This window comes from Zootoca vivipara, chromosome 3 (genome assembly GCF_965207765.1).
Source record: "Zootoca vivipara chromosome 3, rZooViv2.hap1.1, whole genome shotgun sequence".
Taxonomy (NCBI): domain Eukaryota; kingdom Metazoa; phylum Chordata; class Lepidosauria; order Squamata; family Lacertidae; genus Zootoca; species Zootoca vivipara.
In genome coordinates this window covers 64,495,783-64,523,345 of record NC_142586.1, presented here as the reverse complement: position 1 = coordinate 64,523,345, position 27,563 = coordinate 64,495,783, and the positions used below count along the sequence as shown (strand labels likewise).

At 44.5% G+C, this 27,563-nt stretch overlaps 1 long non-coding RNA gene across 1 annotated transcript in view; it reads left to right on the top strand.

Annotated features, from left to right (window-relative positions):
• LOC132591903 (uncharacterized) overlaps positions 1-27,563 on the top strand; it is a 337,077-nt gene that overhangs the window by 262,909 nt on the left and 46,605 nt on the right. The window lies entirely within an intron of this gene.

Genomic DNA, 27,563 nt, shown 5'->3' with positions numbered 1-27,563 from the left:
CCAGAGCCCAGTCCGTGGGGTCGAGTTGGTGCGTCAGGCCTGCACAGTGCACAAAGATCGCCGAGGCAGTTGCCCAGGTTGTGGCGGAAACCATGAGCGGAAGAGTTGTCGTTTCAGGGATGCTATGTGCCGGACGTGCGGAAAGACGGGTCACATCGCCAGGGTCTGTAGATCGGCGGCGTCGGGAGCAACAGGAGCACCTAGACTGGAGCATCGCAGACCGCCCACAGCAACTCGTTTTCTAAAGGACTGCCACTACGTAACGGAGATCAACGGGAGGGCCGTGCAGTTTCCAGCGCAAGGCAAGGCACACGTCAAGGTGAAGATTGAGGGTCAGCAGTGCGACATGGAGGTGGACTCCGGATCTGCATTCACCATCGTGTCGGACCAGACCGCGAAGACATTCTTCCCCAGGGGTAAGTTGCCCCCTCTGGAGCCCTTCCCGGCAACCTTGCAGTCGTACTCAGCAGGCCGCATCCATGTTATGGGAATGTGTGCCGTGAGAGTACAGTTCCGGGACAAACAGGCTGTACTCAAACTGGTGATTGCGAAGGGCAGTCGCCCCAGTCTCCTGGGCACTGACTGGTTCCCCGCCCTGGGACTGAGTATCTCAGGGCTTAATTCAATCCAAACCTGCCCTGAGATGAGCGAGGCATTATGCAAGGAATTTGCTGGTCTCTTTAATGGAAAACTGGGTTGTTATAAAGGGCCCCCAGTTGACTTCGAGTTGGACCCCGGTGTGGCCCCAATCCGACTCAAACCAAGGCGAGTGCCATTTGCACTGCAACCCAAGATCGAGGCAGAGCTGGATAAATTGGTCAAGCAGGGAGTTCTCTCACCCGTGGACTCTGCTAAGTGGGAGACTCCAATCGTCACGCCCCTTAAAGCAAATGGGGAAGTCAGGATATGTGCAGATTACAAATGTACTATCAATAAGGCACTCAGGGGAAACTCATACCCCATTCCAGTCGTATCACATCTGTTGGCTAAACTGGCTGGGGGCAAGGTGTTCGCCAAAATTGACCTGGCACAAGCTTACCAACAGCTGCCAGTAACCCCACAATCAGCGGAAGCACAGACTATTGTCACACATAAAGGGGCGTTCAGAGTTAACAGATTACAGTTCGGAGTTTGTGTGGCCCCAGGGATTTTTCAAGGGCTCATGGAACGCCTGTTAAGAGGTCTGCCGGGGGTCTTGCCATTTTTTGATGACGTTTTGATTGCTGGAAAAGACCCACAGGAACTGGTTGCGCGTGTCCGTGCAGTGTTGCTCAAGTTCAAGGAGGTGGGGTTGCAACTGAAAAAAGAAAAATGCAGTTTTGGGGTGCCAACTGTGGATTTCTTGGGGTTTAAAATTGATGCATCAGGCATCCACCCCACAGATGCTAAGATTAAGGCCATCATCGAGGCACCACGACCACAGAACAAGACGGAGTTGCAGTCATTCCTGGGACTTATTAACTTTTATCATTCGTTCTTACCCCAGAAAGCTTCGGTAGCTGAACCATTACATAGACTATTGCAGAAAAAGAATGTGTGGCGATGGGGGCGGGAGCAGCAGAAGGCTTTTGACTCCTTGCGAGGAATGCTGAGTAGCAGGAGCGTCCTTGCTCATTATGATGAGTCAAAGCCGCTGGTCCTGGCATGTGATGCCTCTCAATACGGTCTGGGGGCTGTGCTGAGTCATAGGGAACCGGATGGGTCGGAAAAGCCCATCTCTTTCTATTCCCGTACGTTGTCGCCCACAGAGCGCAACTATGCTCAAATTGATAAAGAGGCACTGGCTATTGTGTCCGGAATCAAAAGGTTCTATGATTATTTGTACGGTCGCCATTTCTCCATTGAAACGGACCACAAACCACTGTTAGGGTTGTTCAACCCAAACAAACAAACACCACAAATTCTCTCCCCCAGAATGTTGCGTTGGTCAATATTCCTGAATGGGTTCCAGTACACCTTGACCCATGTGCCGGGGAAACAGTTGTGCCATGCTAATGCGCTGAGTCGATTGCCCCTTCCTGGCGGGAGCAATGAGGATCCTGCTCCGGCGGAGCACATTATGATGCTAGAAACACTTCCGGGGGCTCCTGTAACAGCTACGGATATAGCTGAGAAAACTAGGAAAGATGCTGTTCTCTCCCGTGTGCTCACTTGGGTGGGGAGGGGGTGGCCAGGTGGTCCGCATGAAGAAAAATTCAGGCCTTATGCGACAAGGCAGCACGAATTGTCCATGCATAAGGGTTGTCTCCTATGGGGAGATAGGGTGATCATCCCAGCACCACTGAGAAACAGGGTTCTTGAGACGCTTCAAATGGGACACCCGGGAATGGTCAGGATGAAGTCGCTAGCCCGATGTTATGTGTGGTGGCCTGGAATGGACCAGAACATAGAACAATGGGTACGAACATGCAAGGCATGCCAAGAGGTGCGGCCAGAAGTGGCCAGAGCACCAGTCCACTGGTGGGAGCAGTCCAGGACTCCCTGGAGCCGGCTGCACATAGATTTTGCTGGGCCATTCCAAGGGAAGGTCTTTTTGGTTATCGTTGATGCATATTCCAAATGGTTAGAAGTGGCGATGGTCCCTAGCATGGCATCAGCTGCCGTAATCAAGGTGTTGAGGCAGCTGTTTGCTACCCACGGGTTACCTGAGACCATTGTATCAGATAATGGGGCAGCTTTTGTATCCCAAGAATTCAGGGCATTCTTGGCTGATAACTTTATAAGAGGGGTCACATCCGCGCCCTTTCACCCATCCTCCAATGGGCAGGCTGAGCGCATGGTAAGAACAGCCAAAGAATCCATTGCGCGCTTAATGGAGGGTAACTGGTCGGCTCGCATTGCGCGAATGTTATTTTTGCAGCATGCGACGCCGTGTACTGCGACGGGCAAGTCGCCAGCCGAGCTGCTCTTAGGTAGAAGACTGGTAACGGTGCTGGATTATGTCCACCCAGATAAAATGCCAAACCGTAATTCAAGAGCAACCCCCCAGGCTGAGACTGACACAACAAGGTATCTCGCCCCTGAAGATCTGGTCTGGGTGAGGAACTATTCACGAGGTCCGCGGTGGGTGGCCGGTGTGATCACCCGGGCTAGTAGACCTGTGTCCTATTATGTGACCTTGGAAAATGGGCAAGTTTGGAAGAGACATATAGATCAGCTGAGGCGCCGGGCGCTCAGCAGGGAGGAGTCAGATAATTCATCCCTGGCTAATGACGCACAGCTGCGAGACCAGAGTGAAGATGGCCCAGAGGTGCAGTCACCAGGGGCTTCAGCAAATGAACCAGGGTCTGCTAGTCCTCAGGATGACGAGGTACAGGTCGGGGACCCTGAGATGTCTGGGACTCCATCTGTTCCTGACGAAACCCCTATAGCAGCCCCTCCACCACAGGTAACACCCAATCCAGAACCTGCAACACCTGTTGTCAGGAGATCAGGTAGAAGTTGTAGGACCCCACAGTACCTGAGGGATTACGTCTGCTGTGCTCACTAGGGGGGGAGGGGTGTTGTGTATTGAGTCAAAGGATTTTATATCTGTATTATTATTGTCTGTATTTGCATTAGGATAAAGTAACTGCCTTTTGGTTCCAGAGGGTACAGCTACTATTGGTTCATTTAAGCTGCTGTATTTGGATCCTCTGTCTTATTGGTTTCCTCCAAAAGGCAGCACTGTGATTGCTTGATATTGTTCCCTCCAAAATGTATCCCTTCCTAGCTAGTCCCCTGTCCCTATAAATGTAGCTTTCCTCTCCTCAGTCTTCAGTCTTGTTCACTTTAATAAAGAGCTGTTACTAGAGAACTGTCTCCAGCATGTTTTGTCAAGAGAGCTGAAATCACAAACCCCACGTCACAACAATTTAGTTACCAATTTGCTTGAGTTTTTAAAAGATTGCTATTTTTTAAAAAAACTTTGCTTTTTTAAAATTTTATAAATCAACACACATCGAACAATTCATACATTAAACATCGACTTCCCTTCTCCCCACCTAAATGGTTCATTACATTTCTTCCTTGCTGCATGCTCTGATTACTTTAGCTCATCCAATTCTTCTCTTGATTATATTTTTACTGCTAGATTTATTATTCTAATCCTGCTAATGTTTTAAGATGTTTACAGCAATCTTTCAAATAATCAACAAACATTTTCCAATCATCCTTAAAAATTGCCCTTTCCTGCTCTCCTAGTTTACCAGTTGAGCCAGCCAGATTAATTTGCTTTGTTATAAATTTGTTTGAATTATGTTAATTAGTTTATTTCTATTATTCCCCTTCATTTTTGTTTCCTGTTACTATCAAAGGGAGATCCAGTCTGTCTTCTGCTGCCTGTACCTTTGGGTGTCTTTGATTCAAATGGAATGAGATCTTTAACATATTCTATGGCTCCCTCAAAGCATTAGACATGCCAATTGTCAGATTGTTTAAAAGAGGTTCCATTTTAGAGGCACATCCTACACAATCCCCCATTTATTCCAGCTGCATTTCTTCTGGTGACGACTTTGAGGTTTTCCATCCAACTGTCATGCCGTTTTCAGACCTTCTATTGCTTCTCCAAAGGATCATCTCTGACAAATTTTAGATTGAGAAGAGCCAGGGTTCTCCTATTATGGTCGATTTTAAAAGGTGAAGACAGGAAACAGAGCTTATCAACTTTCCTCTAACCTTTTGGTGATGTGTACAGGGAGTACACATCTCCAGTTGAAATGAACGAGATATGAATGGATTTCTTCCTTCAAAATTCATTCATTTGAATTCTCATTTATTTCTACAACTAAAATGGTTTCTTTTCTTTTCATTTATTTTCAAAATTAATGCACAAACCGGTACTTAAGGCTGCATCCAGCAAAGTTGTCTTATCCATGCAACGATTTCTGCATGTGCTGCAGAACCTCCCTCTCCTCTCCCTACATATACCCCATTTTTTTTCTGGGTTTCCTCTTAAGCCCTTGGCTGCAGATTTGGGGGTGTGCAGGGAGATGTGGGGGTGGGGATCTTCCCATACCCAAACGGAAGTCCTTGTGCGAATGGGAAGACTTCATTGTCTCTAAAGATGAGGTGAGGAACCTTTCCCCTTGCCATGGGCCACATTCCTTCATGGGATATTTGTCCTTCTGTCACCTCCTCTTTCTGACACCCCTTTTCTCACTCTCTCTCTCTTTAACTTCTCTTCTCTTTCTTTTTAACTCCCTGTCCAGGAGCAGCCAGCACAGAATGGTGGTGCCATGCAGCCACCTTCTCAACAGTGCTGTTGGTGTGGGGTTGGGGCAGGATGGCGGTGAGCTCAGGGCTGAGAAGGCACGCCAGTGGGGCAGCAGTCATGTGTTTCTGTTTCCAGGCTAAAGCAAAGGAAATGGCCTTATAGAGGGGTGAAACTTTCAGAAAACCTCACCGAATATTTTTCTAGTTCCATCTCATAAGAAGCAATTCCGTTCCGCTAACAATAGAATTTTTTATTATATTATATGCATATATACATTATTATACATGTAATGTAAAGGTAAAGGTAAAGGGGCCCCTGACCATCAGGTCCAGTCGTGTCCGACTCTGGGGTTGCAGTGCTCATCTCGCTTTATAGGCCGAGGGAGCCGGCATTTGTCTGCAGACAGCTTCCAGGTCATGTGGCCAGCATGACAAAGCTGCTTCTGGTGAACCAGAGCAGTGCACGGAAACACCGTTTACCTTCCCGCCCGAGCGGTCCCTATTTATCTACTTGCACTTTGATGTGCTTTCGAACTGCTAGGTGGGCAGGAGCTGGGACCGAGCAACGGGAGCTCACCCCATTGCAGGGATTCGAACCGCCGACCTTCTGATCAGCAAGCCCTAGACTCTGTGGTTTAACCCATAGCGCCACCTGGGTCCCTTACATGTAATGTAACACACACACACACACACACACACACACACACACACACTATAACATTATAATATATGCATGTTATACACATATACCCTCCAGGTTTCCTAAAGTAACCAGCGCATGAACTGATGCATACAACAGTGCATATAACACTGTAAAATATTTTTTGATATTAGGTAATTATGCTACAGAAATATTGTACAGCATAATCCAGACTCTCTAATATGTATTTTTGGCATACAATTAGTAGGCCTTTAAAAAAAAAATCTGAAGAATAATACATGGACAGTTCAGTCATGAACAGGCACTCAATGAGAGACAGTCCAATGGAAGCAAAGCTTGATTGGGTTGGTACTGACCGGTTCCAACTATAAATCTATTTAAAATGGGTTCTTCCTCCAGATCAGACCGTCAATCTAGCCTATAGGCAGTGGCTCTCCAAGGTTTCAAGAAGAAGCCTGCTATCTGATCTTTTCAACAAGAGAGAATATGGTCGCAACCAAGCATGTGCTCTGCCACTCAGCTATGTTCCTGATGCTCTTTCAAAACAGTCATGTTGTCCATCAGCGGAGACCAGAAATAAATACTAAGTGCAATGCTTTTAAGCTTGGTTTTGATACTTCTTCCCCTGCTTCATAGGGTTCTTTCCTATACTTGGCATCGTGCTTTAGTATCAGCAAATGTCACAGACAGACCTTTTGTTTTCACTTGACCACTTCAACTTGCATACAAGTTCAATATTTAGCTAGCACTGTTCTACTTTATGAATCCCAAACATTCCCCATCTGCTGCAAACCACATAATCTTAGCAAACTTTGTCCTGTCTTGCTGGACAAAGAAATTATTTGACAGCCGTTTAATAAGTCTTCACCTGGCTCCTTGAAACCCAAAAGGAGCACTCCAAATGAGATCCAGATTGCAGTCAATATTCAATATGCCCTCTGGAAACCAGATGTATATCATGAATAATTCTCTTCATTTTGTGGGAGCTTTTCTTCCTTCAGGTACTTATTAAGAACTTAATTGCATGGTGGAACTTATCCAGTGCTTTTTTCCAGGAAGTAGAATCATAGAATCATAGAGTTGGAAGAGACCACAAGGGCCATCCAGTCCAACCCCCTGCCAAGCAGGAAACACCATCAAAGCATTCTCGACATATGCCTGTCAAGCCTCCGCTTAAAGACCTCCAAAGAAGGAGACTCCACCACACTCCTTGGCAGCAAATTCCACTGCCGAACAGCTCTTACTGTCAGGAAGTTCTTCCTAATGTTTAGGTGGAATCTTCTTTCTTGTAGTTTGAATCCATTGCTCCGTGTCCGCTTCTCTGGAGTAGCAGAAAACAACCTTTCTCCCTCCTCTATATGACATCCTTTTATATATTTGAACATGGCTATCATATCACCCCTTAACCTTCTCTTCTCCAGGCTAAACATACCCAGCTTCCTAAGCCGTTCCTCATAAGGCATCGTTTCCAGGCCTTTGACCATTTGGGTTGGGTTGGGCATACATGAACCCACGTTCCCCTCCATGGGTTCAGCTAACATCTGATCAGGGCAAAATTTGGAATATTGACATGCCAAATGCTTTTAAGGCCATGGGTTGGTTCAAGTTCTGGACAATATATATACTGCTATACCATCTACCAGAGGCACATGAAATTCATGCTGAAATCTAATATGCCCTGAGCAAGATTTGCCATTGTGTGAATGGTGTATGTTCTTCATGTGTGAGGCACAGGAAATTTACATTGTGTTTAACAGAGAGTTCGGTTTTCTTAGACGTGTCAGCAGCCTCTACTTTCTGTACCTCTCTAAGATTGTTCATCTTGGAAATTCTGGACCACAACGTTTCCCATTTCCACACATTATACAATTATTGTCAGATCACCATAATCTACAATAATGCATGAAACCATGATGCCAGAACTTACTTTTTAAATTACTATGGCAAGAATAAAGTCATCAAGTCACAGACTTCTATGCTGCGCAAGTGCTCGAGCTGGGAAAAGATATGAAGGCTTCAAGAGTAATACACTGGCTTTATTCAACTGCATGAGTCAGTTCATTGCTCTGCCAAATGGAGAATGTCAGTGTTATTTCATTTTCCAATTTGTTACAAGTGTACTTGTCATGCTTCCTGATCAAAAAAGGCATATCGGCTTGGGCAGCTCACTCTGAAAGTTATGAGGACTGCTGCACCCAAACACAAGCAAAGGCACTCCATCCCGTGAGGCATGATGGCGCAGGACGACTCACATACACATCCCATGCTGGTTTAATCACGTGTGCCAAAGTGGCAGAATCAGTTACTAAAACCCCTCTTATTTCAAGAACCACAAACCTGGGAAACTGGAAGCTAAGACTGATGCATTAACAGGCAGGCCCTGCTGAAACGGCTGAGCCGATGCTTCCTGATGGGAACACTAGATTGGCTCTGTCAGTGCCCCTGTACCATGCTAACCTCCTCACTGCCGCACCCCTCTCCCTGACAGTAAGTAGCAATGGTACTTCCTGCTGGGAAGTTAGTGTTGTAGCTCCACTCCACTGGGCAAGCCTCTTCTGGTGTCCCATGATCAGCAATGATGTTGTGCTATGATGTTGAGAGCCAGTGTGGTGTAGTGGTTAAGAGCAGTAGACTCGTAATCTGGTGAACCAGGTTCACATCCCCGCTCCTCCACATGCAGCTGCTGGGTGACCTTGGGCTAGTCACACTTCTCTGAAGTCTCTCAGCCTCACTCACCTCACAGAGTGTTTGTTGTGGGGGGGGGAGGAGGGAAAGGAGATCGTTAGCTGCTTTGAGACTTCTTAGGGTAGTGATAAAGCGGGATATCAAATCCAAACTCTTCTTCTTCTTCCCCAATTCACCAATTGTGCTTGCTTGCAACTTGTTATCATAAGCCCTGTGGCCCCATCAGATTTGGGGTTATACTGGTGAGGAGGAAGTAGAAAGGAGGAGGAAATCATATGGTTCTCTCCCTTCCACCTCTCCTATGCATCAGGGAGCCTCATTGGGAGCTGAGGAGGGCATTGACCACCCACTGGGATGGCTGAGGTAGAGGCGATGGAGAATGAACGGGAGTCAGAAGGGGAACAATCAGGTGCTGCCTCTGTAGAGTGTACATTTACAAATGTGGCCTTCTAGCCATGCCTCATATTTAAAAGCTTGGCAGGAGTTTGGGATGTATTCGTTGCTTCTGCTCAGTTCTGAACTTCTTGTCTGGCTCCTGAACTCTTGACTCCTAATGCTAAGCCCATCACTTTAATTGCTTGAATAAAGAACTCCGTCTTACATGCAAGATCCTCTCCCACTCTTTTGGGCAGGAGTCCACACGTGTTCTGCCCAGGAGTGAATGCAGTTATGGGAGAAGTAGCATGTGAACTTTAGGCTTCCCTTCTGCCTACGACAACAATACCTTGTTGTTTCAGTGTGGTGGTCACAGGAAAGCAGCTCTCCGGTGGTCTGATTTCACATAGCACTGGAAGCACAACTGATGCTAGGATACTGCAGTGACTTTCATTGGTAATTTCAGCAGTGTTTATGGAAGGATGATGCTCCTGTGGCCACAACCTGGAGATCATGACACAGACTGGGAAGCAGTTTTTGGTGACCATAGTTAGGCCTTAATGAGGCCAGAGTATAATGAAGAGATGATGATGAAGAAGAAGAGTTTGGATTTGATATTCCGCTTTATCACTACCCGAAGGAGTCTCAAAGCGGCTAACAATCTCCTTTCCCCTCCTCCACCACAACAAACACCCTGTGAGGTGGGTGGGGCTGAGAGACTTCAGAGAAGTGTGACTAGCCCAAGGTCACCCAGCAGCTGCATGTGGAGGAGCGGAGACACAAACCCGGTTCCCCAGATTACGAGTCTACCGCTCTTAACCACTACACCACACTGGCTCTCCCACAGATGAAGTGATACAATAACACAAAGAAAAGGGGTAGGGAAATATTTACTATCAATCCCCAGAAAGTAGTACAAGAAGTAATGTTAAATCCTGAAAAAATTAGCTATATATCAGACTGTTCTTTCTAACTGTACATTTGCATTCCTCTAGACCAACTGCTCTTATTTTCTCCACATCTTAAAATGCAATAGTTCGAACTGAATTTTTGCCCTGCCTTGTTGGCAACTTTACCTTGCTATGCCACCAACAATATGAAAGAGCCTAATACGTTCATTAAAACAGTTCCATTTTGAGGCTGAGCATTCACATTTGTGTCTAACATTTTCTTCACTTCTGGGAGAATTATTTTTTAAGCACATCAGAATGTAATCATCATGTTTTCAGGTTCCTGAGGCTAAAGATTTACAGAACAGAGCTTTGTAGCTAGGCCAGTAAAGGCTATGGTAAGAACACTGCAGGTTAAAATGCCCTCTCACTGACATCTTAAGCTCACCAACAAATCAAAGTTTCTGTCCTTTTGGAAATCCCCAGAGCCATGCTCCTCTGACAGGGATGAGATTATCTGTCACCTTTAAATCGCCTAAGCCTCAGTTCAAGCAAGCCTTGACAGTCTCTTTAGTTGCCAAGGTCAATACCTCTGCACCTGTTGCAACCACTTGTGACAGTAAAAATGGAGGTAAAGAGAGATATCCTTATACAGAAGAATGCTGCTCACACAATGCTAATAAAGAACCTTTTGCGTGTCTGTCGAACGCAACATGAGGTCATCTATTCCATCTTTGCAAGTGCCAAACAAGAGTAGCCTTGAAGAGGATGAGTCCTGAGGTTATAGCTTTGTTGGAATCAAAGGGCTTTTTGAAGTTTCAGTGTGTATTAAAAAGGAAGCATGATGCATGTTGACATCATAAGACAATCAACAGGTAAGTCATTGGCAAATATATATTTACAAATAATCAGAAAGGATTTGTTAAAAGAATCACATCAGAGTAACTTGGTTTCCCTTTTAAACTCCAAAGTGTTACAAGGTGACAAGGCTCTTTACAAGAGGTACTACTACCAGTGCTTTTTTTTTCTTAAAAAATGTTTATGGGTACTCTCATTTTCCTACTCACATTGAACTATTGCCCCTCAGTGAGGCCAAACGTAGATTCACAAAATGTTTCAGGGTATGCGTCCCCCTGCGCCGCCGCCCCCCCCCCCCAGAAAAAAGCACTGACTACTACTATGCTGGGAGAACATCTAAATGACCCAACAACATGACCAGGGTTGTATGCAAGGATTTTCCCTTCTGAACTGGCAACCCCTCCCAGCAGTTTGCTAATTCCACAGAAACAATCCATGCTAATCCTGCCATCCAAACTGTTCAGTTAGTTAAACACAACTCAATGATGTAAGAGACATACCTGCTCATTGATAAGGAACTCCAATGTGGATGGGATAATATTTATATGTCATTGGACGTGGTTGAAAAAAAATGCTGTACTGCTGTTTTACCACAAATCTTTTATTGTACTGATATGTTCCAATGCATTGCTGTGAACTGCTTTGGGCTTTTCAAAATGTAAGCAGTTCACAAATGTTTTTAAATAAATGAATGTCCCCTTATTTGACCCAAGACTGACCAATCTTTAGACAGATCACACATAAACAAACAAAAGGAGGGGGGGAAACACGCACATCAATTGCCCATAAGAAATTGCCCCTGTTCCTGAAGAAAATGTGTATACAGCTCCTTTTTGGAAAACAAATTGCCTCTATCGCAGCAGGGAAAATGTCATATCTAAATCAGTTATACCTGATGAAGAGTTGTTTCTGATCCCAAACACACTGGAAAACACGGAAGAGGTGGCAGTAAAAAATATTTATTGCTTTCACTTTGATTACTTTCATGCTATGTTTACCTACTGCACTGATGGCACTTCAAGATAAGCCAAGGTAGCCCAATGGATGAAGCAGGAGGAATTGTGTGGATACAGTGAATCTTGACTCTGGTAACAGCAGTGCCACACTTCCAACAGAGAGACAATAATATAATGTCATGTCAAAATGGGTATGAAGAGAGTGTCTGCAGGAGACTAGAGGTAGATTGAGAGGATTACACCTGTGTAATCAATCCATTTCTTGTATTTCCTATCAATAGTGAATGGACCCACTTGTAATCCTAGCAATGAGATTTTTGGTAGCAAAACTTGCTTGACTTTAGTAGACCAGAAAATGTGTAGGTTTTTGAGAGAATGCTAATATGGGCCCAAGCATCATTTTACCCCCTTCAATTCAACATCCCTCTGCATGTGTATCTGCTTGGTGGCTCAGCAATAGCAGCAGCTCAAAGACACCCCCCCCCCCGCCAGCAATCCAATTTATTTTAACATGACTATTCTCAAGTAAATGGATTCTGAAATACAGACTTAATGAGGAGATTTTAAAAAGCATGTTCAAGAGTATTTTCAGCCCATTGAAATGTAGACTATAAACAACATACTTACTCTTTTCTTATTAAGTTTGATTTCTTGTGTAGTATGTCTTCACAGAACAGAACGCACGGTGTTTTCAGAACTGGCAAATGAGTGAGACCAATTCCTGATCAGAATCAAGAATGGTTTATTTTTCATGCTCCTCTTAACTACTGAGAAAGTAATGTGTACCCATTTCAAAAAAGAAAGAAAAAGCAAAAATCCTGGTCAAACTAATAGTTCTCACCCGAGCTCAGGAAGGCCACAGGAAGGTGAGATAGACAACTGAGGAGAACAGTTTGAACATTTCATGTGCACTGACTTGACCATCACTCAGTGCATAGTGATTGTAAATTGTTGTCATATATAGTTACCAACCATTTTCATCCATACGTGCCATCATTGTATCTGAAGAAGTGTGCATGCACACGAAAGCTCATACCAAAATAAAAACTTAGTTGGTCTTTAAGGTGCTACTGAAGAAATTTTTTTATTTTACTTCAAGTAATGTTACAAACCCCAGGCCACATGGAAGCATAATATATTCCAACTTGTCCCCATACTAGGGAGGCAGTTCTTGACACAGAGGAACTGAAGTATGGGCAATAAGTTGTTTATGGTGCAGACTTTCTCATATTCCTAAGAGGTACAGAACACAGGAGCACTGAAGGAGCAAAAATGGGCAGAGAAATGGATGTGGCATTTGTATTGCACACTAGACTACATTCCAACCACACAAAAGCCAGAGGTTTCTACACACCTGTCTCGATCTAGACAAGCACAAGGACATTTCAATGACACATTTCTGCCAGACAAAAGCACTCAAGAGGGGTGTATCCTGGGGCCGGATAGAGAAGATGCTATAAATCTACCAGGAGGCAAAATGGTGCTGCTAAAAGTTAAAAGTATATGACATATTTTTCAGCTAATTATGCAAATACTTTGGGGAAAGGAGTAGCTTACTTGTTTAGTATTGAGAATCACTGCCACAAAGACTAGAAGGTAATTCTTTTCAAAATGCCTGCTTGGATTTTCATGATTCTAACGCAACCAGGGAGAATATGAAAGGATACTGTGAGGCTATAGACTTAGCAGCCGCCTAGAGAATGATATTTCAAATTATGTAACATAATGGTTAGAGTGTTTGACTATGACTTGGGAGAGTAGGGTTTGAATCCCAACTCAACCACAAAGCTCATTGACTTTGTGTCAATATGTCAGGGATGTGTATACCTGTGAAGAGATCCAGGATTTAAAACTTCAAAGCCAAGTTGAGAGTATCTGGGTCAAAATTAAGGGAGAGAAAAATAACAGTGATCTCATTGTGGGAGTTTACTATAGATCCCCAAGCCAAACTGAGGAAACGGATTATGCCTTCCTGGAACTGATGGCCAAGCATTCAAAAGGAAGTGAGATAGTAGTAATGGGGGATTTCAACTATCCTGATATTTGTTGGATGTCAAATTCAGCCAAGAGCATAAGGTCGAACAGATTCCTCACTGGCCTTGCAGACAATTTCATTGTCCAGAAAGTGGGAGAAGCAACAAGAGGATCAGCCATTTTAGATCTGGTCCTAACCAATAGTGATGACCTGGTTAGTGGGGTAGAAGTGGCAGGATCATTAGGTGCGAGTGACCATGCTCTTCTGGAGTTTATTGTTCAGCGGAAAGGAGCAACCAAGCATAGTAAGACTCAAATCCTAGACTTTAAGAAAGCCGACTTCAGAAAACTTAGGGAAATGCTGGGTGAGAGCCCATGGACAGAAATACTAAAAGGGAAGGGAGTTCATGATGGTTGGGAGTTTGTTAAAAGAGAGATATTAAAAGCACAACTTCAGGCAATACCAATGAGACGGAAACATGGAAGGTGCCTAAAGAAGCCAGGGTGGCTATCTAAAGAACTTTTAACTGAGTTAAGATTTAAAAGGGATATGTACAAAAAATGGAAAAGGGGGGAAATCACCAGAGAGGAATTCAAACATATAGCCAGCACATGTAGAGACAAAGTCAGAAAAGCTAAAGCACAGAATGAACTCAGGCTCGCCAGAGAGGTTAAAAACAACAAAAAGGGCTTTTATGGGTATGTCCGTAGCCAAAGGAAGAACAAGGAAACAGTGGGGTCACTTAGAGGAGAAGATGGTGAAATGCAAACAGGGGACAGAGAAAGGGCAGAACTCCTCAATGCCTTCTTTGCCTCAGTCTTCTCCAAGAAAGAAAACAACGCCCGACCTGAAGAATATGGAGCAGATGATTCAGCAGGGGAAACACAGCCCAGAATAAGTAAGGAGGTAGTACAAGAATACTTGGCTAGTTTAGATGTATTCAAGTCTCCAGGGCCAGATGAACTACATCCAAGAGTATTAAAAGAACTGGCAGAGGTGATTTCAGAACCACTGGCAATAATCTTTGAAAATTCCTGGAGAACAGGCGAAGTTCCAGCAGACTGGAGGAGCGCAAATGTTGTCCCTATTTTCAAAAAGGGGAAAAGAGAGGAGCCTAACAATTACCGCCCGGTCAGCCTGACATCAATACCAGGAAAGATTCTAGAACAGATCATTAAGCAACCAGTCTGTGAGCACCTAGAAAGAAACTCTGTGATCACTAAAAGTCAGCATGGGTTTCTGAAAAATAAGTCATGTCAGACTAATCTGATCTCATTTTTTGACAGAATTACAAGCCTGGTAGATGAAGGGAATGCTGTGGATGTAGCCTATCTTGATTTCAGCAAGGCCTTTGACAAGGTGCCCCATGATATTCTTGTAAAGAAGCTGGTAAAATGCGGGCTAGACAATGCAACCATTCAGTGGATTTGTAACTGGCTGACTGTCACGGTCCGGTCGGCGGGCGTCAGGACCAGAGGCAAGATGGTGGTGTAGAAGCAGGAACAGGTGCAGGGCTGAGGGTCCAGCAGCAGGCAGTTGCAGGGTCAAGGAGCAAGGCCGAGGTGAAGGCGAAGGTCTGGGAGTCAAGGAGCAAGGCGTTGACAAGGCGAAGGTCCAAGGAGCAAGGCGAAGGTTCAAGGAACAAGAAGCAAGGCGAAGGTCCAAGGGTCGAGGATCGAGGCATCGGCAAGGCAAGGGTCCCAGGAGCAAGAATCAAGGCATCGGCAAGGCAAGGGTCCACGGAGCAAGAATCAAGGCGTCGGCAAGGCAAGGGTCCACGGAGCAAGAATCAAGGCGTCGGCAAGGCAAGGGTCCATGGAGCAAGGATCAAGACGTCGGCAAGGCAAGGGTCCACGGAGCAAGGATCAAGACGTCGGCAAGGCAAGGGTCCACGGAGCAAGGATCAACCAGGCAGGGATAGCGTTGCTGTGGCCAAGAGCTGGAGGGAAATGCTGGGCTTTTATCCCTCCCAGCTCCTGCCACCAGGTGCAGTGAGGTATCAAGTGGCCTCACCTGAGTGACCACTCCTTGCCTCTCCAGCACAAGCTGAGGTCTTCACCTGTGTGGCCACGCCTTGCTTCTCCAGCACAAGCTGAGGCAGGCCCCAGTCCTGCAAAGCACTACAGGCCCCAGAGCCTGACTCCTGCCCATACTCCTGACACTGACTGACCGAACCCAAAGGGTGCTCATCAATGGCTCCTCCTCATCCTGGAGAGTGGTGACTAGTGGGGTGCCACAGGGTTCTGTCTTGGGCCCAGTCTTATTCAACATCTTTATTAATGACTTAGATGATGGGCTTGAGGGCATCCTGAGCAAGTTTGCAGATGACACCAAATTGGGAGCGGTGGCTAATACCCCAGAGGACAGGATCACACTTCAAAATGACCTTAACAGATTAGACAACTGGGCCAAAGCAAACAAGATGAATTTTAACAAGGAGAAATGTAAGGTACTACACTTGGGCCAAAAAATGAAAGGCACAAATACAGGATGGGTGACACCTGGCTTGAGAGCAGTACATGTGAAAAGGATCTAGGAGTCTTGGTAGACCACAAACTTGACATGAGTCAGCAGTGTGATGCAGCAGCTAAAAAAGCCAATATATGAAAGGATGTCATATGGAGGAGGGAGAAAGATTGTTTTCTGCTACTCCAGAGAAGCGGACACGGAGCAATGGATTCAAACTTCAAACATTAGGAAGAACTTCCTGACAGTAAGAGCTGTTTGCTGCCAAAGAGTGTGGTAGAGTCTCCTTCTTTGGAGGTCTTTAAGCAGAGGCTTGACAGGCATATGTCAAGAATGCTTTGATGGTGTTTCCTGCTTGGCAGGGGGTTGGACTAGATGGCCCTTGTGGTCTCTTCCAACTCTATGATTCTACTCTCTTGTGATAAAAGTAAAGTTACTAATGCAGAGCAAAGAAAAAAGCTAAATTAAACTATGCTATACTAGAAACAAACTTCACTTGCATCCTCTTTTTTAAAAAACCTGGAAGGGGGAAAGAGTCCGTGAGGATCCTGGGGAATACACTGAATGTGTGAAGTTTGTGAATGATAATGCTGGTATTGCTCTTAGCTTGAATAAATTCTTGTTTTGCCGTCACACAAAAAGCCAAAGGTCACACTCTAGGGACTCCCATATTTTCCCAAGTGGGAGGAAAGGAAAACCAAGCCTTGAAAAACTTACTAATTACATCAAAGAAGATAAGCAACTGGGGCTGATGAAAGATCACAAAGAAAACACACAGATACATTGCATTCCAAATGCTGCAAGCTAGCAAACGAACTTCATAAATCCTGCAAAGGTTTCTGTTAGCTTAAGAGGAAGGAAGGCTGGAACCCACATGCAATCAGTGTTAGAAACTCGGATATATAAAGCAGGCTCTCCCCTTAAAGGAGAACATGGGTTGCAGAAGGGTTAACAAGACATCCCAGGGTTGGTTGGGCGGGTCAGTTTGGATGGCCACATGTGTGATTGGTGGGTGTGCTGTTGCTGGGAAATTTAGCATGTAGCAAATGATTGATTGACAGCCATAGCCCTATATATGCTTAGCGATTAGTTCCACTTTGCTGCTCACAAAAAAAACCCCGCCCGCCCTCCTCTAATTTTAGGTGTTCTTTGCACTGACCTTGCTGCGCCTATCATGGGGTCGCCTGTTTTGGATCAGGGGCCTGGTAGGAATTTGCCCACTTGGCTGATTGGCTGGTGCCAGGTGGTTTTTGCCTACTGCGTAGCAATAAGTCACAACTTGTAAGGTTGCGGTTAGGCATTGGTTCAAATTGAATGGTGGAGGGGTACGGATTTTGGTTGGGCCTGCCCTTCATGGTTGCTGCTGCCTTTAGGGGTATTCCGTTAAAGGAATCCTGGAGCTCTACATGTTTGTCCGTTTATCCCCGCTAGGGGCCAGGACCGCGCATGAGCCTCAGGGAGCATCTGAGGGATGAGGTCAAGGGCTTGGGCCCCTGCCCCGACCTCCCTCAGAGGGTGCTCACCTACTGGCTCCCCTACTAGGCTAGTGGGAGTCAGATCTGTCCCAGGCGGGGGACAGATGGCGGGAACCAGTGCCTAAGCAACCACTCACATTCAGTTGTATTTAAATAAAGTTGTGGCCAAATTAATGCCCCAAACCTTAAACTTAAATATTGTGTGAAGTGTGAGTTTTTGGGGGGATGTCTTGGTACCAAAGACATTTAAGGCGTCGAATGGCTCCTTAAACCAGGGTTACAGTCACCAAAATGGAATGCCTAGTTGCCATTTTGGGGGCAGACAGCTCAAAATCATATTTTTCAATACTGTATGACTTTTTGGGTTACTGAAATTCATTCTGGTTGCACAGATAAAATATAATGAATAGAATTCTACAGGGTATGTTGTTGGTTTGTGGAAACAGTAAAGATCCAAGGATCCCCAGGCAGTATTCAAAACTCCCATTGTTTTAAGCACATTCTGCAACAGGAATTTCATTAGCGTGAGCAGCTTCTGAGCTCTGGGCATCTAAGATTTCCGATTAAAACTGCAGAGTGGAAGGAAAATAGGACCTTTTTCTGCCTCCGAACTTCCAGCTACTCTCTGAAGACTGGAGAAGAGACCTCCTTATATTAGAGGGGTGGGCAGAGGAAAAACTAGACCATGTGAAAAATGAACATAATATTTTAGCTGCAGTTCATTCATCTTCAGATTTGTATTCTTGTTATAAAAAGCGCACCTAGACGTTCCATTGTTGTGCCCATAACCTAGGTCTAAGGTACCATTTAGCTCCTAGCTTTCATATCTTAGCTTCTAACACTGTCCCCAGGCATGCACCTCCAGATGGTGGAGACATCAGGCACCATCCTGGCACCTGGGCACCTTCACTTGGTTGCAAGTGGCTGGTAAAGGTAAAGGGACCCCTGACCATTAGGTCCAGTCGTGACCGACTCTGGGGTTGCGCGCTCATCTCGCATTATTGGCTGAGGGAGCCAGCATACAGCTTCCAGGTCATGTGGCCAGCATGACAAAGCCACTTCTGGTGAACTAGAGCAGCACATGGAAATGCCATTTACCTTCCCGCTGTAGCAGTACCTATTTATCTACTTGCACTTTGACGTGCTTTCGAACTGCTAGGTTGGCAGGAGCAGGGACTGAGCAACGGGAGCTCACTCCATCGAGGGGATTCGAACCGCTGACCTTCTGATCGGCAAGCCCTAAGCTCTGTGGTGTTTTCGGGGCCAGGGCCAGGTTTCTGAGGCCCCTTAGGAACAGGGTATCAGTGTCCTTTGTTTCCTTCTTTAAACTATATTCCTCCTCCCTTGTGGCCCCTTAAATTATTTTGTAAGCGTAAATTTACCTATTTTGTATGCATCAGCTCCAAATGCTTCATTATAGTTTACCATGCCCAGTGCTTTTTTCTAGAAAAATAGGTGCCGGTATTCACCATGAAGTTACAAAAAGGTGTCGGTACTGCATACCCTTGAGTACCCCCTGGGGAAAAAGCATTGACCATGCCAATGATAGGATCAGAGCCTGTTATCTTCCGCACAGAGTACAAAATACTGAGACATAATTCTCAGTTTTGGCGGTTTCTGTTTGCTTCTCTAAAATGTTTTCATACATACAAACAAGTCAGGGGCTGGGGTATAATCAATCGTTTCCTGTAATTTGCAAAGATTGGGGGTGGGGGTGGGGGATATCACTCCAGATAAACATTTCCATCCCAAACATTTCCATCCCAACATATCAAACAAACAAAAAAGAGAACAAATCATTTATACAAAACAGTTTTATGATCAGGAAGTACAGAGCAGTAGACGAAAGGCTGCCCTCTTAAACAAATACTCTTCTAAAACAGTTAAAATTCAATTTCTCGAAAAAAGGCATTTACAGTAATTCAGCTGCAATTCATTTATGTATTAAGCAGATGTATATATAGTGCTCAAAAATGTCAGTGAATACTCCCACACCACAGCGCTTCCATGCAGATGAAATAAAACTGCCACATACTGTTTGATCCAAGTAAACACAGGCGGAACACAATATGCAGCCCATCAGAAACCCTGATTAAAATTTTCAAATAACAGGAGTCACTGTTGATGCGTAGTGCAGAATAATTCCACAGCACTAGCGGAGATTTAATGCTATTAGTACCGTTCATATGGAGCTCTGTATGAAGGAATGTAAAGGGGCTTTTCTATGTATAAGCTATTAGTCTGAGTTTGCAGTGCTACTATAACTAGACTCAGGAGACCAGAGTTCAAATCACCACTCAGCAATCACACTCACTAGGTGACCTTGGCCCACTCACTATCTTCTAGCCCAGGGGTTCCCAAACTAAGGCCCGGATGCCGGATGCGGCCCAATCGCCTTCTAAATCCGGCCCGCGGACGGTCCGGGAATCAGCATGTTTTTACATGAGTAGACTGTGTCCTTTTATTTAAAATGCATCTCTGGGTTATTTGTGGGGCCTGCCTGATGTTTTTACATGAGTAGAATGTGTGCTTTTATTTAAAATGCATCTCTGGGTTATTTGTGGGGCACAGGAATTCGTTCATTTTTTTCCCCAAAATATAGTCCGGCCTCCCACAAGGTCTGAGGGACAGTGGACTGGCCCCCTGCTGAAAAAGTTTGCTGACCTCTGTTCTAGCCTAACCAACCTCACAGGACTGTTGTGAAGGTAAAATGGGAGGCGGGGAGGAATAAATGCACCATCTTGAGAGCTCCTTGGAAGAAAGGTAGTATTTAAAAGTAATAATAATAATAATAATAATAATAATAATAATAATAATAATAATAATAGCAGCAGCCATCAGACCTTCCCAGAGACAACTGTGGTGTGGGGAGAAGAGGACGGAATATATCAAAGCCCCACATTGGAAGCTGGCTTATAAAAGAAGAGGGAAATACATCCACACAGCTGAGGGGCGAGAAAAGGGAACAGTGCTACTCAAGTATTAAAACACACAGGGAGAGAAGCACTGCGCCACCTTCTCTCTCCCCCTATCAAAGCAATGGGGCAGAGAAGGCACATATAAAAGGCTGTTCATTGTAAAAAGTATTTTAAAAGGACAGGAAAGAAGAATGGGGGGAACTACCTCAGCCATCCTTCACTCACAAGTCACGGAAACAACAGCCTCCACTGGGTCATTTTCCAACACAGACAAAGCTCTTCTCATTCTCACACATCCAATATGGCTGGGCCCAAGACTCAGGACCAACCGGTCTGCCACTGCTGTTACTACAACAAGGTACTTGACTCAAGGAATGAACCATTTTGTGTAGCTGCCTTCAGATGTCTTCTAAAAGTCAGATACTGTAGTGCAGTGTTTCTCAACCTTTTTTGGGCAAAGGCACACTTGTTTCATGAAAAAAATCACGAGGCACACCACCATTAGAAAATGTTAAAAAAAATAACTCTGTGCCTATATTGACTATATATAAAGTACAGTGGAACCTCGGTTTATGAACACCTCGGTTTATGAATTTTCGGTTTATGAACGCCGCGGACCCATCTGGAACGGATTAATTCACTTTCCATTACTTTTAATGGGAAAGTTCGCTTCAGTTTATGAACGCTTCAGTTTATGAACAGACTTCCGGAACCAATTACACCCATGTTTCAGTTTATGAACGCTTCAGTTTAAGTACTTCACGGACCCGTCTGGAACGGATTAATCCACTTTCCATTACTTTCAATGGAAAAGTTCGCTTCAGTTTATGAACGGTTACTCCGTGGACCGTCTGGAACGGATTAATCCACTTTCCATTACTTTCAATGGGAAAGTTCGCTTCAGTTTATGAACGCTTCAGTTTATGAACAGACTTCCGGAACCAATTGTGTTCATAAACCGAGGTACCACTGTAATTCTCCCACGGCACACCAGGCAACATCTCGCGGCACACTAGTGTGCCGCGGAACAGTGATTGAGAAACACTGCTGTAGTGGTTTATTTCATTGACATCTGATGGGAGGGAATTTCACAGGGCGGGCGCCACTACCGAGAAGGCCCTCTGCCTGGTTCCCTGTAACCTCACTTCTCGCAGTGAGGGAACCACCAGAAGGCCCTCAGCACTGGACCTCAGTGTCCAGGCAGAACGATGGGGGTGGAGACGCTCCTTCAGGTATACTGGACAGAGGCCATTTAGGGCTTTAAAGGTCAACGCCAACACTTTGAATTGTGCCCGGAAACATACTGGGAGCCAATGTAGGTCTTGAGCAATTCCACAAACAGAAAAGCATTCAGTATTGTTCTTTCATATTTTAAAGTGCCCATAGGCTGTTCTTAATGAGGTCCTTTTGAAAGAAACAGAGTGGGTTTTAAAAATACTTACAACCCCCATACAAAAGGAAAAGCTGCTGTGACCTTCTTACGTGATGTTCTGTATGTTCTGCTCTCGAAAGACAGCCTAATTATCTCGTGTGAGTAGCACTCTTTGAAATATAAGTAACGTGCAAACACTGTTCTGCCATATTAAAGCCTAGAAAAATGAGCTCTTTGAATTGATTACACTTGGAAGAAAATATATTTAAAGACTAGCATCATAGTGCCTGCTATGGGGTAATTCCACTGTCTCTTTCAAAAGTTGGCTCCATTTCTAAGGTAGAAAGACAGGGTAAGTACTTGTGGCCTCCTCACCTCTTTCAAGTGCAGAATGAATCACAGATTAATCTTCCAAGCTGTGCTTTCAGTTGGATTTCTTTATGCCTGCACAGCTGCAAGCTAATAATCCAGTAGGTAATCCTTTTGATAATCCTTTGGCTCTGCCATCCCCCTCCCACCAATGGTGCCCAGCACTATGCTTTGGCTACATTTCAACTGCAATCTATCTATCTATCTATCTATCTATCTATCTATCTATCTATCTATCTATCATCTAATGTATTCAGAAGCGTTATATGCTGGCTTCTTCTGTCTCAATCTACTTTGTCAGTATCTGGTTAAGAAGTGTCTAGAAAGAAAGAGAAAGTGGTGATAGCCATGTCACTGTACCTAGAAAAATTTTGGCACTTTATACATTAATTAGTTCCATCATCCATTTAGAAGTAGATTCTGATGGTATTATTGAGCCTTGCAAATAAAAAAGAACTATATTCTCCTAAGTGTAGCAGCAAGCCATAGTAGTGTGTCACAGGAAAAGTGTTCTAAAATGCCTTCAGTGGTTAATTAATGTGATGAATGTAATGTAATTAAAGAATTGGGCTCCTGTGAGCCTAACCAAGCCATCTACAGAGGATCGATCCATTATTCTTTTATTTACCCTTTGCCCATAGCACACAGTTTGTAGAGCATAGGGCTGCCATACGTCTGGATTGCAAAGGCAGAATTGACATCCGGGGGGGGGGGGATTTCTGAAAGGTGGCGTTTTGTCCTGGATCTTAGGCAAGTCAATAGAAAAATCACATTTTACCTCTACAACTTTGGGGTTTGTCTTTAAAAAGCTCAATCAAATTGGTGGTTCTGGATTTTGCTTTTTGAAATATGGCAACCTTAGTAGAGCACCCAGTTTTCCTGCAGATGACCCCAGGTCCATTCCCCAGCATCTTCAGTTGGGACTGCAAAGCACCTTCCTGTCTGAAAGCGTTGCCTGCCAGCTTAGACAATACAGGCAAATAATCTGATTCTCACACCCAGAAAGCCTCTGTCGAAGGCATATAATTCTGTGCTATCTTTTTGATGGGTGCAGTTAGACTATCCAGTTGCTCCAATACAAGAGATGCCGCAAAGGTATCTGGCCTAGAAGGAGCCACACCCCAAAATGGAACATCCTCTTAAGAGATGTGTAACTGTCTGCATCAGTGCCAGCATTCAGAAACGCTTTGGAGACCCTTCTGTTTCAATTGTCTTCTGAAGATAATTTTTTATTAAGGTTGCTGATAGTGTCAATGTATTGGTTTCATGCTGCTAGTTATGGGATCTTGTTAAAAAAAAATTAGGCTGGGCTGATCAATGCCCCAGAGTCAAATGTAAAGACTCTGAAGGCCTTTATTGACTTATAGAAGTATGCTCAAATATAAGTTCTACTATCAGCCTTGGGAATGACGAAATGTGTCCTGCCTGTGACTCAGAATGTCCGGGGGGGAGGGGGGAACTGAAAAGTGAGTTGGATCAATCAGTGCATGCATAAAAAGGCTATGGGAATAAGCCATCAGAGTAGTAGAATATGGTATAAAGCCTGGATCGGTAGCTGTTGTTGCCTTTAGAATTCAAAGATAGGGTGACTCAGACTTTAAAGATGATTAAGGTGAAAACAATATTTCAGCTTCTCTGCTTCAACCTTGAACGGGCTTTTCAGATAGGCAAGTGATTTATTTTTGAGGTTCCAATAGGAAACTGGGTTCTGGGCTTTTTCCAGTTGAATGTAATCTGTGGCTATTTGAGTAAGTCATGTCTCCAGAGACCACACATGCTGGCTCCACAGAAGCTGGGCTTATCCCATGAAAAGGTCACTGTGCTGCAGAAGTCAGTAAACCAAACTAATTCAAGCTGGGGAATTGCTTGGAAACAAGGCAGAGAATGTTTGTAAATGAGAACGCCACTTCCTACAGTGTGCTTGTGCCAGTTTTTCCCATTCTTACAAAATATTCTAACATCTACTGCATCCATCTTATTGCTTCCCAGCGTCTAACCATAACTCATTTGCCTATGTTAGCCATATTGCACTTCAGCTTACGTTAAGCCAATTCCTGCTCTAAAAATCTGAGATTCCCTTTATGTCTGACCCTCTAGGGGCCTGCCCTAAGCTTCAGGAACACCAATCAGTCTGGTGACATTAAGAAAATGTCAGCTGGTTGACCTTGTGAAATGTGTTCTTCACACCCAAATGTGAGCTTTGCCATAGATAACAAATGCTAGAAGTGATGAGCATGAGATTCCCTTTTCATAACAATGGACTGTCACAAAATGTGCATCTCAATCTTAGCCATGTTTATTTGGAAGCAGGTCCCACTGGTATCAGTGACACGGACATCTCAGTAAGGGTGGTTTGGATTGCTGCCTGCACACACTTGTCTGCGAGTGAGCATGGCTGAAGGACACAGTTGGAAGGGGTCTTGTAGGCTGCCTAGCCCAACCCATTGCTTGTTGCAAGAAATCCATCACTAAATCATCCTGTAGAGATGGCTAGGCTCAGGCTGCAGTGCAGGGTGCCTTAGATGACTGGAGGAGGTGTGCAATGCTAGCTTCTCTTCAGTGGCCAGGTCGCTTCTGAATACCAATTGCTGGAATCACAAGCGGGGACAGCACTGTTCCACTTGAGCCCCGAAGACATCTGGTTGACAGCTCTGAGAAAAGAATACTGGACTTCTTAGGTGCAGATCTATTCAATTTCATATTCAGCATCTGTTGCTTGAAAGAACTTCTGGGTGGCGGTTACAGAGATACATGTGATGGTTACATCAAATGCACAGTACAAACAAATCACATGCAGTTAAACCCCAGTGGCCTACTTTCCTTACTCTCTCCATGGAGTCAAGAGTACTGGCCTTTCCTCTACACATTATTTCTCCAAACTCTGTAGATAGGGGGACAAAGGGGCTTGTGGGAGTTGCAGTAGAAAAGAGCAGGTGGGTAAAGGTTAAGCATTCCCTATGCTTTCCTGGTTCTCTGTTTCAAATGGCAACCCGTAGGTGCTGCTTCAAATGAGAGCTGGACAACTGGGGTTTCCTTACACGCGTTCATGTGTAACATGCAGTTTGATGCTGAATTTCTCTCTCAAAAGCAGGTGTTCTAACATCCCTTCAAGTTTGGGCAGCTACCGGTAATATGGTCAGCAATGATGGGCGTTGCAATCTATTTACTGCAGTTGTGTGTTTGCATTCTAGTCTCTGGGATGTTCTGTTTGTAACACTCTCAAACTTGCACACCCTTTGATCCTGCGGAAATGTGTTGAATGCTATGGCAGAGAAAAAGGGATCTCCCCCATAGCCAAATTTAGAAAAACAAAGCTTCCACCCCACCCCCCACCCCACAACATATTCTGCCCCCTGGCAAGAGCCTGTTGGTGGAGCCTGCCCCTCTTCTGGGTGAGAGAGGGGAGGGGAGTGTGTACACCTTAGGTGGGAGATAGGGATGTCTCACTGGATCCATCCCCCGTTTCTTGGCACATGGCTAATTGGCATTCCTATGCTATATCCAGTAGGACTGACTAATTTCCTACAGGAAGCAGTGATGGCTTTAAAAGGTTAGAAAAATTCATTGAGAACAGTTATGTTGAAAGCTACTAGCCACAATGGCTGTGCTCTGCCCCCACAGTTGGCGGCAGTAATGCTTCCAAATACCAGAGAGTGATCTTGTGCTTCCGGGTTTCCCACAGGTTGGCCACTGTGACAACAGGATGCTGGACAAGATGGGCCATAGACCTGATCCAGCAGGCTCTTCTTATGTTCTCACGACTGGTGTTTTGTGCTTTTGCTTTTTTACTTTTTTCCTGCATTCATTGTTTTAATTATAGTTTTATTGTATATTTATTTTGAATTAGGAAGTGTTGTTCATATTTGTTAATGCTGTGAGCTTCTTTCACGTCAGCTTGGTTGTTGGAAAAGCAGCTTTGGCGTATTCAATCAAATCAAATGATTTTCTTTGCAGTATGCCAAGGCAGCTGCTGGGTACCTATGAGTGCTGATACTGTTTTGGAGAACCAAATATTCCATGTGAGTGCCATTTATCCCACCTCTGCTTTTTGTGGCACCCCTCTTACCCACCGTAATTTCACAGAGCAAAATAGGAACACTTGTAACACTCCTGCAGCTGTTATAGCAGGGATCATTGCTTGAGATGCCCACTTGCACACCTTCCTCGCTTAACATGGAGATGGTTAGGGACTCAGCACACTGGGTGACACACACAGGGACTTTGCGGGTGGGGCTTGCATTTGTAGTGCTGCCCCCCACCCACAGCTGCAGAGTGAATGTGTACAAGGGAGCTTACAAAACGGATGGTAAAGACAAAGTAATACATCACCTGAAGCCACTGCCTCACATTGCCTAATGGTAGGAGCAGCTCTTGTCTAGACCATTCTGTTGTAGTGAAGCAGTTCCTGGAACTATTTCAGGCACTGCAGAAGGTCAGTTAATGCAAGCTGTGAGGTTGCTTTGAAAGTGCTGCTCCTTTTACTTTGTATTGACCCCTGTTCTCTTGTTTCATGAAATAACAGAGTTGCGGTGGTGTCTATCACCTGACAACTTCCCAGTTTATTGCAGCACTGAATCAAACCAATGATATTTGCAGTGATAATAAAATGTCTTTATTGTCTGCATATTTCATCGGTTACATTCATTTTGGGGAAAAAATAGTAAAGTGCCTCCAGTCCTACATATACAATGGTATATTGTACGGTATATATAAATTGTATATGTATGGTAAACATATACAATGTCAAATGCACTTTAATCCTAGCATCCATGATTTTAGCACAAGTCAATGATTTTAACAAATCAAGGGGGAGTGTTCACCTTTGGCAATTGTGGGGTTACATTGATTCTGATAGACCAGTAGCTATATCATTAAATGGAAAAAGATACCTATAAATATACAGGATATATATTTGACTTTAGTGTGCTTGGTTAGCTATGAAAATAATATGAATTTGCACCAATGATGCAGTCGCCTATGAAAAAATCCATCCAGTGTTGTGCCCTTTTACTTTAATTGGTAGTCTTTCACAAAGGTTTATCTACAGCATTTACTAAACCTGGGGGTGGGGAGTTTTAAAAATGTCTCTCATCTGGCTGAGATTCTTCTCAGAGTCCTCAAAATTCTTATAGGTATTTTGCCTTAGGAGACCCCCTCCAGATTGTCTGGGATCTTGCTGGCAGGGAGAGGAGGGTTCAATGGCAGCTTAGGGGTGCATGAAACACACCTAATAAGTGTTATGAACTGTACTGAAAAATATTTCACCACCAGCACTCCTGAATTCCTACCAACATTTTGCTTTAGAAGAGTTCTTCAACATATCCCTCTCCAGTTTCATCTTAGGCAATTTTAAATACAGTGAAGCAGCAA